Source organism: Ornithorhynchus anatinus, chromosome X5, assembly GCF_004115215.2.
Source record: "Ornithorhynchus anatinus isolate Pmale09 chromosome X5, mOrnAna1.pri.v4, whole genome shotgun sequence".
Taxonomy (NCBI): Eukaryota; Metazoa; Chordata; class Mammalia; order Monotremata; family Ornithorhynchidae; genus Ornithorhynchus; species Ornithorhynchus anatinus.
In genome coordinates, this window is record NC_041753.1 from 22646827 (window position 1) to 22666504 (window position 19678).

Genomic DNA, 19678 nt, shown 5'->3' on the forward strand with positions numbered 1-19678 from the left:
GAGCGATTGCGAGATGATGTCAGCTATTACAGAGAATCACCTGAGGAGCAGCACGGGAAAAGAGCACGAGTCTGGGAGTCAGAGGACCTGCATTCTCATCGCGGCTCTGTCGGCTGCCTGTTGCGTGACTTTGGGCAAGCCGCTTCGCTGGGCTTCAGTTTCTTCATGTGTAAAATGGGGCTTCGGCACCTGTTCTCCCTCCTTCTTGGACCGTAAGCCCCATAATAATAATGATGATGGTATTTGTTAAGTGCTTACTATGTGCCAAACACTGTTCTAAGCACAGGGGGAGATACAAGATCATCAGGTTGTCCCACCTGGGGCTCACAGTCTTCATCCCCATTTTACAGATGAGGGAACTGAGGCACAGAGAAATTAAGTGACTTGCCCAAGGTCACACAGCTGACAAGTGGCGGAGCCGGGATTAGAACCCATGACTTCTGACTCCCAAACCCGTGCTCTTTCCACTGAGCCACACCGCTTGACTTGGTTAACTGGTATCTACCCCTGCACTTAGAACAGTGCTTGATACATAGTAAGTGCTTTATGGATGTAGTAATAATTGTAACAATAAGAAGCAGCAGCACTTGGGAGAGTCCAGTAGGAGTAAAAGACATGGCACCTGCTCTCAAGGAGTTTACAATGAAAGAGGTTCTTTCCCAGAGTGTATACCCTGATAAAACTGGTGAACAGTGGGAAAGGTCAAAGGAGAAGCAAGGATCAGAAAGATAGAGGGAGAGAATAATAATGTTGGTATTTGTTAAGTGCTTACTATGTGCAGAGCACTGTTCTAAGCGCTGGGGTAGATACAGGGTAATCAGGTTGTCCCACGTGGGGCTCACAGTCTTCATCCCTATTTTCCAGATGAGGTGACTGAGGCCCAGAGAAGTTAAGTGACTTGCCCACAAGTGACTTGCCCACAGTCACACAGCTGACAAGTGGTGGAGCCGGGAGTCGAACCCATGACCTCTGACTCCGAAGCCCAGGCTCTTTCCACTGAGCCACGCTGCTTCCATAGAAATGCCCTGCAGAAATGAATGCTCATTTGCCTTCAGGAATAGCCAAAGCAATAATGAGAGCACTGCCTTCCAGACAGACAGACTGCTTGTCTCCAGGTGTCAAATTCAAAGAAACTCAATTCTACTCACATTTCCAAATGTATATGGCCACATCAATCTCCCACCCATTTCTTTTAAACGGTATCTGTCGATCACTTACTTTGTGCTGGACACTCTAATAGGAATGGGAGTAGATACATCACAGACACAGGCCATGTCTCACTTGGGACTCATAGTCTTAATCCCCATTTTACAGATGAAGTAACTGAGGCCCAGGGAAGTTGCTACTTGCCCAAGGTCACACAGCAGACAAGTGGCAGAGCCGGGATCAGAACCCAGGTCCTCTGACTCACAAGCCCCGCGCTCTTTCCACTAGGCCACACTGTTTCTCACTTCTCAGTTGTGAGCGTTCACCTAAACTTTTTTTTAATCCTTACAGACCCTGGGTCTGAGACGGGTCCAGGCGATTACAGGAAGACTATTCCAGCCTTGGCTTCAATTTGCAAGAGAAATTTCGTGGGTCAAGGGTAGCGTCGAGCTCCATCAGGTTAGGGATTCCCGGAGGGAGTCTGGACAACATGTACATTCAGACTTGCACGTGTCTGTGGGAGTGCGTCTGACTCGGGAATTTCTTAAAGTAGAAGATCCTGCGTCTGTATTACACGTTTTGTCCAGTGGACTCCAGATTTATAGCCTTAAGTATCGCTTTCAAAAACCCGCCTTGTAAAGTTAACAGCCTCGCCTATGTTGGCCCCCAGTACTGTATCCATAGCAAATCACACTTAGTAACTGCTTAACTAATTCCACAATTACTGTGCGCCAAGCACTGGAAAAGATAAGATACCATCAGATCACAGTCAAAATCAACACAATCATGTCCCTCACGGGACTTACTACCCAAGGGGGAGTGGGAACAGGTATTTAATACTCACTTCACAGATGAGAAAATTGAGGCCAAGAGAGGTCAGGTGACTTGCCCAAGATCACACAGCAGGCAAGAGGTGAGCCTGGATTTGCACCCAGGCCTCAATCGTTGGAAATTTATTGTGTGCTTACTGTGTGTAGTGCACTGTATTAAGCGCTTGGAAGAGTACAGAGTTAGCAGACATGTTCCCTGCCCATAATGATCTTACAATCTAGTCTCCCGATTCCTAGTCTTCTGCTTTTTCTACCTGCCCAAGGTAGATCTCAGGTGTAAAAAAAAAAAAAAAAAAAAGCCAGAATGGGTTGTTAGCTATCTTAATTTGGGGTTATTTTTGAGTAAACCTTATTTCCCCAGCACATGACCTCTTCCTTCCCTCAGTCAAAAACTCATCTTAGCCCTGACAGTCCCAAACCTTAGTTGCTGTAACTATTACCTTGCAAACCTTGATTTTGGTATCTTACATTGTGAGTGTCTCCAACTGTGTTACAAATTAAACCCTGACTTCGATCTTATCTGGTCTGGTTCAGTCACGGACACTGAGGCTGACACAGAACTTTCAATTGGATCCTGGATGGACTTCCTAATCCCATACCTTCCTTTAGTAGTCCTAAATACAGGATGGCTGATCTTGGTCCTCTTATGGGTATATGGAAAAATGACCCCAATTTTGTTCCGACAACAAATCACTGGAGTCTAATACCCTTTCTTCCTTCTTTACCATCTTCCCTCCCCTGATCCCTGTTGTCTCATTCTTGCTAAGGGCAAACATACTATGCCCTTATGTAAATACCATCATCATGATGATATTTATTAAAGCACTGTGCTAAGCGCTGGGGGAGATACATGATAATCAGATGGGACACAGTCCCTGTCCACTAGGTTCCAATGCCTCTCGATATCAATTAGTAATATTGCAGCCAAAGCACATGGAAGCAAATGAAATTGAATGATCATTTTCTTCATAAATATTTTCCAGCTTGATCTTTTCTTTTAGGCAATAGGGGACTATTTTTCAGACTCTCAAACTAAAATCCCAGCTTTTCGGTTAGCACCTACTGTTGCCCTAGTGACCCTGAGTCAATCACGCCTGCAAAGCCCATTGAAGAGATGTAGGGCCAAGCAGCAGCTGTGTGCCCCACCCAAGGTCACCCCTTTAATCTGAATAAGAAATCATGCCTTCGCCCATGCCAGCCAACTCATTTTCCCCAAGGCTAGCACACACAGCCAGAAGCAAGGGAATTGGGGTGATGCGATAGCACTGTTCCACCCAACTCATAGGAAAGTCCTTCTGACTAGATTTGGGGACCAGGGCACCCACCAACCATGCAAAAGAGCCTAGCGCATGCCACCTTCCCTTTTCAAGGCAGTAAGCATTAGGTCACATGTTTGAATCTCCAATCAATTCTAAATAATTTCTTGGTGAAAACACTCTAGGAGAATGGAGAAGACCCACATGATCTACTGGAAAGAGCACAGGCCTGGGAGTCAGAGGACCTGGTTTCTAATCCTGGCTCTGCCGCTTGCCTGCTGGGTGCTCTTGGGTAAATCACTTAATTTCTCTGTGGCCCAGGTAAATGGGGATTAAATACCTGTTCTCCCTCCTGCTTAGACTGTGAGCCCCATGTAAGATAAGTACGTGGACTTGTTTAACTCGTTTCTATCCCAGTGCTTAGAACAGTGTGTGACCCACAGTAAGTGCTTAACAAATACCATAGATATTATTACAATTATTATCATCATGAAGAGCCATATTTTGGACAAAATGAGACAGGGAGGAGATTTTGGAGCTGCCAGGGAGAGGGAAGACAGCCTTGGCTGTTTCCAAGAGAAGATCAAAACATTTGTAGAAAGAGGGAATTTGTTTCAGAATTTTGTTTCCCCTCCCCACCACCCTCCAGCATAGATTTTATAATCTACTCCTCGTCCTGTTTTAACCCACCCCTATCAGTAGCAGCCACTTCTAATATACAAAGGTCACTCGACTTAATCACGTATGCCTCTGTCATGAAAATTACAATCGGTCCAGTTTCTGTGGGCTCCAGATGATCACACCCAGAAGTTCAGCAACCTCTTGGCTGGGCGAGGTAATTTGGAGGAGTGGCAAATTCGCCACTGGTTCCTTTTGAGCCAGAGCTACCACCAAGCCACGGACCTAACTAAATCCATTTCCCAATCAATCGTATTTATTGAGCACTAACTCTGGGCAGAGCACCATGCTGAGACCTTGGGAGAGTACAATTTAACAGGGTTGGAAGACATGTTCCCGTCCTACAGCGAGTTTATGGTCTAGAGGGGGAGACAGACATTAATATAAATAAATTCCGGATATGGATGTAAGTGCTTTGGGGCTGAGGGAGGGATGAATAACGGGTGCAAGGGTGACACAGGAGGGAGCGGAAGAAGAGAAAATGAGGGCTTAGTCAGGGAAGGCTCCCTTTCCTCAGAGCAGGCGGGAAAGCAGAGAAGGCTCTAGGGCCAGGCAACCCGGCCGGTTTCTCAGACCGCCCATTTGAAGGAGCGACACTTTGTAGGCTCTGACATTCCTCGGGTGAGCAGCAGAGCCCCCAAGAGTGGAAGATCGTTTCCTACGGACCATGGGGGTACCTCCGTTCAACCAGATGGTGCATTCTGTGGCTATTACAACCCCTAATAGCAAAGTTTTGCTATTTAAATCACTTCTTGTTCCAAACCGACTAGACTGCGAGCTCACTGTGGCCAGGGAATGTCACTGATTATTGTTGTATTGTACTTTCCCTAGTGCTTAGTGCAGTGCTCTGCACACAGTAAGTGGTTAATAAAGACAATTAAATGAATGAATGAATACCATCACCCAACACCCAGCTGCGGCCCAGAAATTGAGGGGTTGGTGGACGAGAGACAACAGTGGTATTGGATTCCTGATTCCTACTCAGAGCAAAGAAAGGAGAATAGAGACAAAAGAGCAGATGGACAAGAAGTGTAGGGGGTGGGGAAAAAGAGGGCGGGGGGGTGGGGAGAGAGAGAGAGAGAGAAGGGGTGGGATGAAAGAGGAGAAAAGGGCAGGGAGAAGAGAGGAAGATTAGGACAGGGAAACTGGCGAGGAAGACGAACAAAGAGAACAGAGAAACAAAGATCAAGCACCCAGCCCAGAAAGTTGGGGGACAGAGACATAGTGAAACAGAGACAGAGAGCTATAGAGACACAGAGACCACCACCCCCTCGAGATGTGAAAAGACCAGAGAAAAGCCTCCCACACCCCCAAATGAGAGAAGGGGATTGTAGCTTTTCCATGTAATTGTGAGCTTACATCCAAAGGGCATCAAAGGCTGTTATTCCCTGTCTGAGAATCCTTCACCCAAATTAAAAGAGAGTTTCGAGCACACCTTCCTACCAAAGGAGGGTGTGGCCTTCCTACACTGTCCTGAGCAACAGACAGCTTGTCATTCTGGTGAATGAGAGGATTTTCTAGGGAGAGCAGATGCAAAAATTAAAAAAAAGGAACTACAAAAAGCCACTGTGACAAGGAAGAGGGGAATTGAGCTAGGACATAGTTCTATCAACAGGCTGGAGTGAGTTGCATTCTGAATTATTCAACCACAGGAGTTCTGATTCTTCACTCCGGGCATTCTGACCTTGGATTGTTTACTGAGTGAACCCCCTTGCAATACCGCCTTTTCCCTGCAGTGTAATTTTAAGAGGAACCCACTTTAATGAGCCCTACAATAATCCTTCATAATTACTCTGGTCCATTCCTTTCTCAAGAAGCATTCGGCATTACCTCACCGAATCCTTAAGTGCCCCTCTGATTCATGGAGATGGAGAAACTAAGACCCAGAGAGGTTGAAGTGACTTGCCAAGATCGCACAGCAAGTCGGTGATGGAGCCACTCCAGTCAATCGATAGCTTTGAACTAGGCACCTGGGAGAGTTCAAACACACACACACACATCTCCTGCCCTCGAAGAGTTTACAATTTAATGGAAGCAGCAGGCAGACAAAGTATTTCCAAATTCTAGGAGTAGTAGGGAGAACAGAGATATAATGGATAGCAGTGAAAGAATATCAGGATGAATAATTGAATATATAACTATGCATAAGGATTAAGGTAATGTTACATAAGTACTAAGAACTCAATTCCCTGAATTCTACCTGCCAAGCTATCAAAATGCAAAATTGGTAGACTTGGGTCTCCCTAATTGCAGTAGAGAAGAATCGTTCACTTAGTCAAAAGTATTCATTGGCATCTACTCTATGCAAAGCCCTGTAGCAAGTATTTGGGAGGGTAAAAGACATGGCCCCTGCCCTCAAGGAGTTTACAATCAAATGGAGGAGAGAGGCAGACACAGTGGAGCGGCAGGTCAAATACAGATACAGTGCCGTGCCGCACGTGGTCTATTTTCCTTCCCTTATTTTTCTCCCGTGGCGGGGGGGGAAGAAACAAAACAATCAACATTTAGGTGCCTAGAGGGCCTGGAAGCAGCACGGCCTAGTGCAAAGAAAACAGGCCTGGGACTTAAAGGACCTGGGCTCTGATCCTGGCTCTGCCATTTGTCTGCTGTGTGGCCTTGGACAAGTCACTTCACTTCTCTGCACCTCAGTTTCCTCAAGTGCAAAACGGAGATTCGATACCTGTCCTCCCTCCTACGTGGACCGTGAGCCCCATGTGGCACAGTGATTGTATCCAACCTGATTAACTTGTATCTACCCCAGCACTTACAGCAGTGATCGACACATAGTAAGCGCTTAACGGATGCCATTAAAAAAAAGAAAAGAGCTGGGCCTACGGCACATTTGCCCTGTGAGTCTCTGTTCCCTCCCACAATGGCCAATTGTTTTTGAGCCCAGGACCTCCCAGATAGACAATAACATGGCCTGAAATGAAAAGCGTCTTGCAGGTTGGGCTTTCCTGCAACTGTTAGTCAAGCTAGTCCCACACATGCACAAAGTCTGAGGGGGACAATCTTACACATTTCTGGAAGGGAAAAGATGGGGGGGCTTTAGGGCCCCGAGTGCATCGTTGGGCATCCGGGGTCTCCCAAGGGGCTCCTGCGGCTATCTGGGCAGGGATTGATTGATTGATTCATTCCTTCATTCATTCGTTTTATGCAGGGCCAAGGAGAACCCAGGCCAGCGTCTTTTACGGTGCCACCTCCCTCATCGTTTTAGTGTTTTCCTTGCCTGTCCTTTGCTTCCTAAGCAATAGTAGAGCTGAGTGACCTGCCAAGGGTCACCTGAGCCAGCCTCTATTTTGCCCAGGTCTCTCCCGGTTCTAATGCCGGCTCCGCCACTCGTCCGCTGTGTTACCTTAGGCAAGTCGCTTCACTTCTCTGGGCCTCAGTTACCTCAACTTGTAAAAAGGGGATTAAGAGTGTGAGCCCCATTTGGGACAGGGACTATGTCCAACCCGATTTGCTTGTATCCACCCTAACGGCTAAGTACAATGCCTGGCACATAGTAAGCAGTTAAATACCACAATTATTATTATTACCACCGTCCCCTCCCTCGGTCCGTTACGTCCAGCAGAGCGCTGCGATTGCATACCTCAGACAGAGCTGTGGGCACAAAAACATGCCAGTGAATGCCACAGGTCACAGCCCGCAGTTCCGCATGCAGCAAGCCAAGCCCCACGGCACCCAACTGGAGCCGCTTAGGCTACCAACCCCACCTCTCTCCTTCCCTCGCCCGATGCCATAAGCAAGTAGGAATCCGTTCCAGCTGGCCAGCCAGGCAAAGGTGAGCTAGGGAAGCAACATGGCCTAGTGGAAAGAGCACGGGCCTGTGTGTCAGAGTACCTGCGTTCTAATCCTGGCTCCGCCGCTTGTCTGCTGTGTGACCTCGAGCTAGTCATTTCACTTCTCTGGGCCTCAATCTCCTCGAGTGTAAAATGGGGATTCAATACTTGTTCTCCCGCCTTCTTAGACCGTGAGCCCCATGAGGGACAGGGACTGTGTCCAACCTAATTAACTTGTACCTACCCCAGTGCTTAAAACAGTGTTTGACACATAGTAAGTACTTAAATACCATAAAAAAAATTCCTACTGACAGAAAAAGCAAAAAGTCGGAGCAGAGACTGGCTGCAGAATTTGACCTTACTCTCATCATAAGTAAGCTCTGGAAGACCCTCAAGGAAGTAAATACCAAGAGATAGCAGGGATGTGTGAGAGAGTGGTTGTTGGGAATAAGATGAGGAAGCTAAAAGATTTCAAAACGAAGTTAAAACATCTTTTTTAGGGTGGGCAAAGTTTTACATCTGTCAACCTTAATAGTGACTCTAATCACACCTATAAAAAGACAAACATTCTCCAAAACAGTATTTTTTTTCAACCTAGAACTAAAGCGATGGGATACCTTTCCCTTTGCCTCGGCATTGATCAGCATAGGCACTATTAATGAAGCCACTGAGAGAATTGGAGCTACAGGGCAAAGTTCTAGGGACCAAGAGACACACACAAGAGATCCAACCAGCTCCTCCACTGACTTAAAAAAGCAAGTAGCTTCCCTTGTCTGTGCCTCAGCTTACACATCTGTAAACTGGGTAAGCTGCCAACTTCCAAGGAGGTTTAAAATGGAAAATGAACACAGTGCCATATCCCCATGTACCCAGTGGGTGCTCAATAAATATTAGATGATGGAGAGGATAATGATGATGACAATGGAAAGCTAGGAGCTTTGAATTATTTAACATTTGAAGTATGTGTTTTAATGTTTAATGCAGTACTTTTTTCTTTCAAAAGAAGTCTTAAAACGGTTGATTTCCAGGGCTGAGCCCAGCTTTATCAGCAGGAATTGGGTGGTAAAATTGTTTAATAACAATTACCTCTAGAGGGTAAGCTCCTCTAGACTGTAAGCTCCCTGTGGAGCTACCAATTCTGTTGCAAGCACTCGCTACAGTTCTCTGCACACGATAAGCAGGGCCTTGCAACACAAAGCCTCTAGAATCATCAATGGCGTTTTTAAATGCCATTGATAAATACTGTTGATTAATTCCAGAGATTTTGTGTTGCAAGGCTCTGAACAGCTTGTTGGATGGGGAGCTGAGCAGGACAAGTCTTTGTAAAAACCTTCCTCCCTCCACTTCTCGCTTCCTAGTCTAGGGGTGTACCTGACCTCTGGGATAGGGGTTTTTTTTGGGGGGGAGGATAGCTAATGGTATTTAATAATTATGGAATTTGATAAGCGCTTACTATGTGCCAAGCACTGTTCTAAGCACTGGGATAGATACTAGGTAATCAGGTTGGATACAGTCCCTGCCCCACGCAGGGCTCACAGTCCTAATCCCCATTTTACAGATGAGGTAACTGAGGCCCAGGGAAATGAAGTGGTCACACAGCAGACAGGTGGCGGGGCCGGGATTAGAACCCAGGTCCTTCTGATTCCCAGGCCGGTGCTCTATCCACTAGGCCATGCTGCTTCTCTGTGGCATTTACATATAGTTGGCATTTATTCTTTCCACTCTGAGAAAAGGGGAACATCTGTGATGCGAGTCATCATTCTTCCCACTCTAGCATAGAGCCTTCACCTCCAACCCAAAGTCTGGATATCGTTCAGTTTTAGACGGTCGCTGGAATCCGATCCCCTAAACTAAGCTGGACTGCCTGGACATGCTCTGGATACCAAGAAGGTGCTAAGATGTTGAGTGTTCATTAAGTCACTTGCAAAAAAAAAAAGGAGTAATAGTACAGAAGAAAAATTCACCCTACAGATGTTATTGTATGTAAATCATAAAAATAAAATCTAATTCCAAAATGTAAATCTGATTTCATTTTGTGTCCTGTAAATTAAGCTCGTCTCTAGACTGTAAGCTCGCTGTGGGCAGGGAATGTGTCTGTTTATTGTTATATCGCACTCTCCCAAGCGCTTAGTACAGTGCTTTACAGTAAGTACTCAATAAATACGATTGAAAATGAATGATTTATGTGATGCCTGTGCATCTGTCTCTATTATACTGTGAACAGAGGGATCCTGTCTTCTACCTCTATTGTTTTCTCCCAAGCACACAGTACAGTGCCCTGCACATAGTAGACACTCAGTACCACTGACTGACTTAAAAGGAATAAAATCCGATAGTTATTCCCCAAATTGTTGGGGTTTTCTAAACCTCAAAAAATCCACACCCCCACCAAGAATCTCTGGTCAGAAAGTTGAGAAGAGGCTGTTCTCACCACAAGGTCAAATAACCACATGACTAAATCATGACTACGCCCAATGATGATTCATTGTTCTCATCTGAAATGACAGTCTGGAGAAGTCCCTCACTCTGTTTTCCTGCATACGTGAAGACACGGCCTTTGAGAGCACGTAGCTCATTTCCCTCACCCACCTCACAGCCAGGGAGGCTGAAGAAAGCTCATGAGACATACTCTGATGCCTCTGGGCATAAACTCAGATAGAGAGGAACAGAACAGAGTAGATGAGCAAACTCAGATAAAGCAGCAGCATGGCCTATTGGATGGAGCCCAGGCCTGGGAATCAGAAGGACCTGGGTTCTAATCCCAGTTCTACCACTTGTCTCCTCTGTGATCTCGGGCAAGTCACTTCACTTCTCTGTGCCTCAGTTGCCTCATCTGTAAAATGGGGGTTAAGGCTGTGAGTCTCATGTAGGATGTGAACTGTGTATACCTTGATTATCTTGCATGTACCACAGTGCTTAGTACAGTCCCTGGCGTGTAGTAAGCATTTCACAAATATGATTTAATAATAATTTTGGTATTTGTTAAGCGCCTACTATGTGCAGAGCACTGTTCTAAGCGCTGGGGGGATCAAGCAAGGTGATCAGGTTGTCCCACGTGGGGCTCACAGTCTTAATCCCCATTTTACATTTAACTATATATATACACACACACACACACACACATATATAGATATATATACACACACATACATATATATATATATACATGCACAGTGGGGCGGAGGGAAACTCTTCTCCCCCATTTACCCCTGGAGTCCGTGCGCTTCTAAATACAAAAAAAAGTATAGAGCCCAAAATGAAAATTAAAAAAAAAAACACCCTCCTGGCTGGAAACAGAATCCTGCGTCATTTCCCGAAACCTTTTCTTATAAACAGAAAAGAATATAATTATTATGTTTCTAGTGCCCAAGGACATTTTGTATTGAACCCAACAGTGGCCCTTTGATACCCACTGCAGCTTAAAGAAGCGATTAACTTCCTGCTGTCATAACTCAGGGAGTGATTAAAAACCAAGTGCAGTAGGTTAGTGGGGAAGTTAGGGGAAGAATTCGGAGTTGGGGATAAGGATATATATGTGTTGATGACCTGTTTTTAGGTAATCGAAATATTGCAAATTGAACATTGGAAAGTCTTTATATTAATGGTAAATTATGTATTTTATATTAATGTCTGTCTCCCCTTCTAGACTGTAAGCTCACTGTGGGCAGGGAACGTGTCTGCTGACTCCACTGAATTGTACCCTCCCGAGTGCTTAATGGAGTGCTCTGTATATAGTAAGCGCTTAAATACCAGTGATGGTGATGATTTACATGCAATTCATCCTCATATCAGTAGTTGCTGAATACCTACTTGGGAGCACATAATAAAAGAAAACATTCCCTTATTATTATTATTCCCTAGCCCCAATGATTTAACAATCTAATAAAGAAGAGCAGACACGGGAAGTACTCATACAGTAGAAATAAAAGGCAAAAAGATAGATACAGCTGCTTACAGCAAAGTAAGCCAAGTAAATAAACCAACCTATCTGTAAACACTAAAGGTGACCTTTCCCAATGAATTCACAATGCCCCCATCCTGTAAATCAATAAATAGTATTTATTGGATGCCTGAGTGCTAGGCACTGTACTTAGCTCTCGGGGGAGTATGTCATTAGTAAGGCAAACATTCCCTACCCTCACAGAGCCTACAACCTAAGGGCGAACACGACATTTTTTTTTATTATTTTTTTTTTTTACAGATAACAAAGGCCAGAGGCAGAAGAACTATAAAGCTGGAAGCAGTACAAACACATCCAAAGGAAGCAGCTGAACAAACTATTGAATGAATGGATAAAAAGCTAAATTAAATATATGAACAAAAACCTAGATACACACACAAGTGCTCAGGGTGGGTGCTGATCCACGGAGATAGAAGTGTTGTAAATCAATCAGGAAAGACCTCCTGAATAAGATAGGATTTTAGGAAAGCATTAATAACAACATTAATTTGGGCATTTAAGAGGTGGGCTTGGGAGGAATGAAGAGAGTGAACAAGAGAGTAGTGGGTGAGAAGAGGACAGTTGGTGTAGAGCCTTGAAGCGGGAATTTTATTTCTTTCCTCAGCATCCGTGTATGTGTGGATATTTTTATCTATACATTTTACATAGTCATCTATTCAGGGATATGTTTATCCTGCTTCCTATTTTATCCTTGTTCCTTCTTAAGCTTTCATTGGCTGTAGATAATTTGTGTCTGTCTCCGTTAGGTCAAAAGATCCTTGAGGGAAGGGAACTTGGGCCTTGCTATTGTTCTCCCCCAACAGCTTAGTACAGTCCTAGCACTCAGTAAGTACCGTTACAACGATGACACTGATTAAGCTCTTCCGTGCTAGTTCGGTCCCACACAAGACTCAGGAAGGAGTCTAAGGAAGGAGAATTGATATTTTATCCCCATTTTTCAGATGAGGAAATTGGGGCACAGGAAAGTTAACCAATTTGCTCCAGGTCACACAGCAGGAAAGCAGCAGAGCAGGGACTAGAACTCAGGTCTCCTGACTCCCAGACTCTCTTTTCATTAGACCAGACTGCCACCCAATGAACGCTGTTGATTGATCAGCTAGAAAATGTCTCTTGGGGGAGATGACTCTTTGGGAAAGCTTTATAGTAGGACGGGATATATTTTAGCTAGTTTGATGGTGAGGAGGGAGTTCCTGGTATGGGGATAGGCGTGCGTAATAGACTGGAGATGGGAGCAAGATAGAGCTTCTAGAGGTTAGCTTGGGAAGAATAAAAAACACGATCTGGGACGAAGGGGGAAAAAAGAGAGGAAACGTAAGAAGGAGAAAGGTGGTGAAGCCTGGAATCCAATGGTCAGGAGTTTCTGATTGATGTGGAGAGGAAATTAGTAGCTCTTAGAGACTTTTGAAGAGTGACGTGTTCTGAATGGCATTTCAGGAAAATGATCCTGATAGCGCAGCGTACAGTAGAAGGCCCTGAATTGATCTCACAATATCCCACTTCCCAAAAGAACTGGGGTGCGTCGGTCTCACTTACAGGGGACTTGAGTTCGGTTCCATACACAACTGCAACACACTGGGGAGGCCCTGAGGCTGAACTGATCTCCCAACTATCTGCTGTTTGACCTCGAGCAAGTCACTTCACTTTTCAGTGCCTCAGTTCCCTTCTCTGTAAAATGGGGATTAAGACTGTGAACCCCATGTGAGTCATGGACTGTGTCCAACGTGATTAGCTTGTATCTACCCCAGTACTTAGTACAGTGCCTGGCACATAGTAAGTACTTAAATACCGTAAATTTTTTCTTCACAAAATTAGAAAAGGATCCTCAGAACTGGGCCAGGCCCTGTCCTAAAGGGACCATTACTGAACCCCCAAAGTTTAGCCAGAATGGGCTGACGTCACATGAGAAGCAAACTGAAGAGCTTAGCTCTTTTTCCTTTCCAATCCCCATGTTGTCTCAATAACTCTTCTCTGCTTCAACTTCTGAGACACCTTCCTTGTGAGACTGAAATGGCACCTCCTCCAGAGGAGAAAATCCTCGAATAACCCCCCAACCCAGCTGCCTCCCCTTCCCGGGCTGTTTCCAGTTCTACAGGCTTAAGTCGGTTTGAGGGAGACTTCGGTTTCCACTCAGTACCACTAACCTGGTCACTCAGTCAGCTCTCCCCCCTCTGGAGAGGTTTTTCTCCCCATGCCCTTTTTAAGGGGTGAAGGTCAGGGAGAACGACTCATATCCCGGCTAGAAGCCCAAGGTAGTTTACCTCTATGATTCTAACCAGGGTGGAATCTTTTTATACGATCCTGCAATCCTAACGTGCCTAGCCTTCCAGAATCTAAAGACTTTCAACTTTACTCTCTCCGAAAGCTGTCAGCCCTATAGCTCTATCAGGGTTCTGAAGACTGCTATTTTTCTTTGAGAGCTACCTGCTGTGACTTTTTTAAACTATCATGGCTCGAAAAAATCTACTGGGAGTTGGGGGGGGGGGGGCTACTTTTCATGAGGTCACTCTCTCTCCTATCCAGTAATGCTTCAGTGAAAAACATAGACATAAGTCGCTCTCTTGCCTCACTAGGCGCTAGAGCTTCATGCTATTTAGCTGAGAGACCGAAAGGCTGGGTGAAACCTAATCACAGTTTTCAAACGCAAGATGGGTTATTATTATGCTGAGAAGGGTGAACAGCCTGTCTCCATCTCCACCAAGGAAAGAAGAAGAGGAAATAAGCCTAAATTGCAGCATGAGGGATTTAGGATGAATTTATGCAAGCCCTTCTGGAAAATATTGGAATGGTTTACAGAGGAGGTGATTATGGGCAAGGGATTTTACAGTGCACACATGGGGCCCTCAGTACAAATGGAAAAACTGAAAAGACAGAAGGAGTAGAAAGGCCCACGAAGGCCTTCCTCAATTATTATTGTCTTATTTAAGCGCTTTCCATATGTCAAGCACTAATCTAAGCCCTGGGGAAGATACAAGTTAATCAGGTTGGACATAGTTCCTGAACCACGTGGGACTAAAAGTCTAAGTAAGAGGGAGAACAAGTATTGAATCCCCACCTTACAGTTGAGGAGACTGAGGCACAGAGCTGTTAAGTGACTTGCCCAAAATCACACAGCAAGCAATTGGCAGAGCAGGGATTCGACCCCAGGTCCTCTGACTGCCAGGCCCGTGCTCTTTCCACTAGACCACACTGCTTCTTAACTGAGTTCTAATCTCCCTAGATAGCATTCCCCAACCCTATCCCTTCACTTTAGCACTTCTGTGGCACCTGCACACTTATGTACTCACAATTTCCCATATTACTCTTATACAAATTCCCTTTCCCTTCCTCCTCTCTGTAAATCATTTTGTCTGTCTCCCCCAATAGATGGTAAATTCCTTGAGGACGGAGATCATGTTTATTCATCCGATATATATATACTGAACACTTACTTTGTCCCAATCAGGACAATTGAGGGTGTTCTTTTTCTGTTGGAGTATTTGGTGGGCTAAAAGGCACTGCTTGGGGTTGTTAATTTTTATGACTGTTTGGAATGTATTATTCTTAATGTGAATGTTCTATTCTATTTTTAATATGTCGGTGTACTCTGAGGCAGAGGGACAGAGTGCAATTTCCATAAATCCAATCAGTTAATCAATAAACAGATACTCCATGGCAAATCCTCTGGCTACACCTTTCCCATTGGAAAGACCCTCTTCTGAGGTTCTGTAACAAGGATTTCTGTGCCTGTGGGACCCGTAATCTGGAACCTCTCTGTCCTCTAACCACATAGCTAGGTCCCTGTCCCTAGGAAAGCAGTATGGCCTTGTCTGTGGAAATTGCCCAGGCCTGGGAGTCAGAGGACCTGGGTTCCAATCCCTACTCCATCTCTTGCCTACTGTGAGACCTTGGGCAAGTCATTAAACTTCTCAATGCCTCACTTTCCTCATTTGTAAAATAGGGTTAAAAATCCCTCTTCTCCATCCCCCTTAAGGAGGTCTGAGTGGAACAGGACTGTGTCTGACCTGATTATCTTGTATTTACATCAGTGTATAATACATGAATACCACTATTAATAATGATAATAATAATGGTATTTAAGCGCTTACTATGTACCAAGCATTGTACTAAGCGCTGGGGTAGATACTGGTTAATCAGGTTGTCCCACGTGGGGCTCAAAGTTTCATTCCCCATTTTACAGATGAGGTCATTGAAGCACAGTGAAGTGGCTGGCCCAAGGCCACACAGAAGACGAGTGGCGGAGCCGGGATTAGAATCCACGTCCTCTGACTCCCAAGCCTGGGCTCTTGCCACTAAGCCACGCTGATTATTACTGTGTGAAGGATGAGGATGAGCTTTGTATGTGTGAATGGTAGATTTGAGTTACTAAGAAGAATGGGTCTGATTAGATGGTAAGATCATCAAGAGCAGGGGCCATGTCTTTTACATCTATTACTGGTTCCTAGGAGCCCAGGACCACACTCTTCATACAGGAGGTGCTCAATAAATACCAAGAGGGGTTATGATAAGGAAATAATAATGATTTGACAGTTTAGGCCAACTGGCTGGGTCTGCACAGCCAAAGTGAAATAAACAAATCAACAGGTTATCTGGTTGATCGCTTCTGCATGTAACAATAGTAATAATAATAATAATTATGGTATTTATCTGCTTACTATTGTGCCAGGCACTGTTCTAAGCACTGGGGTAGATACAGGGTAAGGGGATTGGACACAGTCCCTGACCTACTGGTGGCTCACAGTCTTCATTGCCATTTTACAGATGAAAGAACTAAGGCTCAGAGAAGTTAAGTTACTTGCCCAAGGTCACACAGAAGAAAAGCAACAGAGCCGGGATCAGAATCCATGATCTGCTGATTCCCAGGCCCGTGTTCTTTCCACTAGGCTATTCTCAGCAGACAGGTAGCCCAACAGATAATCCCACATCCTCCCTCTAGCCTGAAACTCCTTCCCTCTCTATTTACGCCAGACCACCACTCGCCCCACCTTCAAAGACTTATTCAAGTCACATCTCCTCCAAGAGGTCTTTCCCAATTAAGCCCTCTTCTCCCCGGCTGGCTCTCCCTTCTGCGTCATCTCTGTACTTGGATCCATGACCTTTGAGCATTTGATATTCATCGCACAGCACTTCTGTATATATCTATAAAATCATTTATTACGATTTATTTATATCAATGTCTGCCTCCCCCCTCTGGACTGTAAGCTTTTTGTGGTCAGGGAACGTGTCTACCAATTCTGTCGTATTGTACTCTCCCAGAGCTTAAGTACAGTGCTCTGCACACCGTAAGCACTCAAATACCACTGATGAGGACTGATAATGATTATTTTGAGCTTGCATTATTCAGGGGCGCTGCCTCCATGAGGCAACCCGACCAGAAAACGGCTCAGTCCACCCCTTCACTTGCCCTTGGAAGACAACCAACCAGGATCGTCTATGAAACTCAACAGCTATTAAGCTAAAAAAATATATATATATTAATGGAAGCTCTGCTGGTATAGCAAACAGAGAAAGAGCAACTTGACAGCTAGAAATGGAAAAATATAAATGGACCAATTGCGGAAGCATTGTTTGTGGGTCAGTATATCCTGGATATAAATGAATGCACCTTATAATAAAGTCTTGGCCACCCACCATGCAATTTAAGAAGCCTCTAAACAAAGAACTCCCACAGAGTAAAACCTAAAATCAGTCCCCATCTTGAAATAACAGGGGAATGAGATGCTCAAATTTGAGCTGCCGATCAATTGTATTTGAGCGCTTACTGTGTGCAGAGTATTGTGCTAAGTGCTACGTAGAGTACAATATAATAGAGTTGGTGTAATGATGTCTGTTTATTTGTATTGATGTCTGTCTCTCTCCCCGCCCCCACCAGACTGTGAGCTCATTGTGGGCAGCGATTGTCACTGTTTGTTGTAGTGTACTTTCCCAAGCGCTTAGTACAGTGCTCTGCACACAGTAAACATTTAATACGATTGAATGAATGAGTAGGCCATGCCCATGAGGAGCTTACAGTCGATGATATTTTTTGAGTGCTTACTTCTTTTGGTCAAGAAGCCTCCCCGGGCCACAACGCTTGCCGGGTTAGACCCTTACTGACTGCTCGAACATCCAGCCGGCTCTACCGTCACCTATCAGAGAAGGCCACCCCAACTCCCCGCCCCTCCCTGTATACTCCCACCCCTCGATCTCCTTCTGACTGCCAGTTCGAGGAATGGGAGGACACACAAGGACCTAGGAAGGTGGGCCACATGCCAACCCAATTTAGAAGTTGCCAATGGGTCTCCTGTTCCGACTCCAACTCTGCCACTTGTTCTGTGAACTTGGGCCCGTTTTCTCAGATGAGAATGAATAGACCCGGCTTCTTTCCCAGGCATCCTGGGAGGGTGACTGATCAGTAGTGATTGAAGAGGGAAATGCTGTTATGACTGGGATAGGCTTCATAATGAGACTCGTATTCAGTGGGCAGAGTAACTATGCCAATCTTGTCAAACTTCCCGGAAAACAATGTTTCTGTTGGCTATGAATCTTCTTGGTTGAGGTCTTTTCTTCCAGGTAGACAAGGCGGAAGTTCCGTGTGAGCCAAAGCCCATCTTTATTACCTCACTGCCTGAAATCCACATGACTGGCACGGGTAATCGGGATTCATAGATGACCAAAAAAGCAAGACCAGAGAAGCAGGGAGGTGAGGGGGACACTTTTAAAAATCCCTTAGCTAGGGATAAGGGGTGAGAGTATAAAATAACCTTTAGAAAAGTTAGAACTGAAGCTAAATATCTGACCTTTCCTTTGCCTCTCATGCAGGTTTGTGTTCTGACTCCTCATCCTCACTAGTCCTATGACTCAAAGAAAGAAGAAACTTTACCAAATTAACCCCAAACTGACCAACTAGGATCCTTCCCTCTGCATCCACCTCCCTCCCCACTGCAAAAAAAAAAAAGAAAAATGCATCTCAACAGGCCCAAAAATACATGACCTAATCGTCAACCAAACTTGTGATGGGACAAATGTGTCGCCCAAGTTCACTGTCAGATGCTCATCTTGCTTCATGGAGACATGGTAGCTGATCTGGGTTACTGTTTCTTCTCACGAGTTCCTCGTTCAATGGTATTTGAGCTCTTACTGTGTGCCAAGCACAGTAGAGTCAGTACCTATAAATTACAAGTGGGGAGAAGCAACACAGTTTAAAGACTTATGCGGTGGTGCTTTGGCATACGAGGAGGATGCCCTGAATTTTTCCTATCTACTTAGAACAGCGCTTAGAACAGAGCTTGGCCCACAGAGTAAGCCTGGGAAATGTCATTATTATTAAGCACATGGGTGCTTAGGTGACACGGACATGCCAAAGTGACAGTAGGGGAGGAAACGGGGTGGAGAGATTAGCCCAGGAATAAGCGAGATTGACAGTTGCTCCCACTTCCCTGGACTGCCTGGTGATCTTGTCCACCCAGCCCAACATCCAGCTGACCTTCCCAGACTTGGTGGGCTTCCAAGGAACAAACAGGCTGGTGATGGGGTGGGTAGAAGCAGCGAGGCCTACTGGACAGAGGAGGACCTGGGTTCTAATCCCAGCTCCACTCCGTGACTGCTGTGTGACCTTGGGCAAGTCACTTCACTGGGCCTCAGTTACCTCACCTGTAAAATGGGGATTAGGACTGGGAGTCCCGTGTGGAACATGGGTTGCGTCCAACCTGACAATCTTGTAATTGCCCCAGCACTTAATACATGCTGGGCACACAGTTAATCCTTAACAGCTCGTTATGGGCAGGGAATGTGTCTGTTTATTGTTATATTGTGCTCTCCCAAGTGCTTAGTACAGTGCTTTGCACACAGTAAACACGCCAATACGATTGAATGAACAAACACCATTAAAAGAGAGAGAGAGAGACTGGGACAGGGGAAAATAACAAAAATCTAAAATGCTCCCTGCCCATCAGACTGATGTTGACATTGTGATGTCAAAACCCCTATGCCTCTTCAGCCTTTTCATAGATAAGTTCGTTGTGGGCAGGGAATGAGTCAGTTTACCGT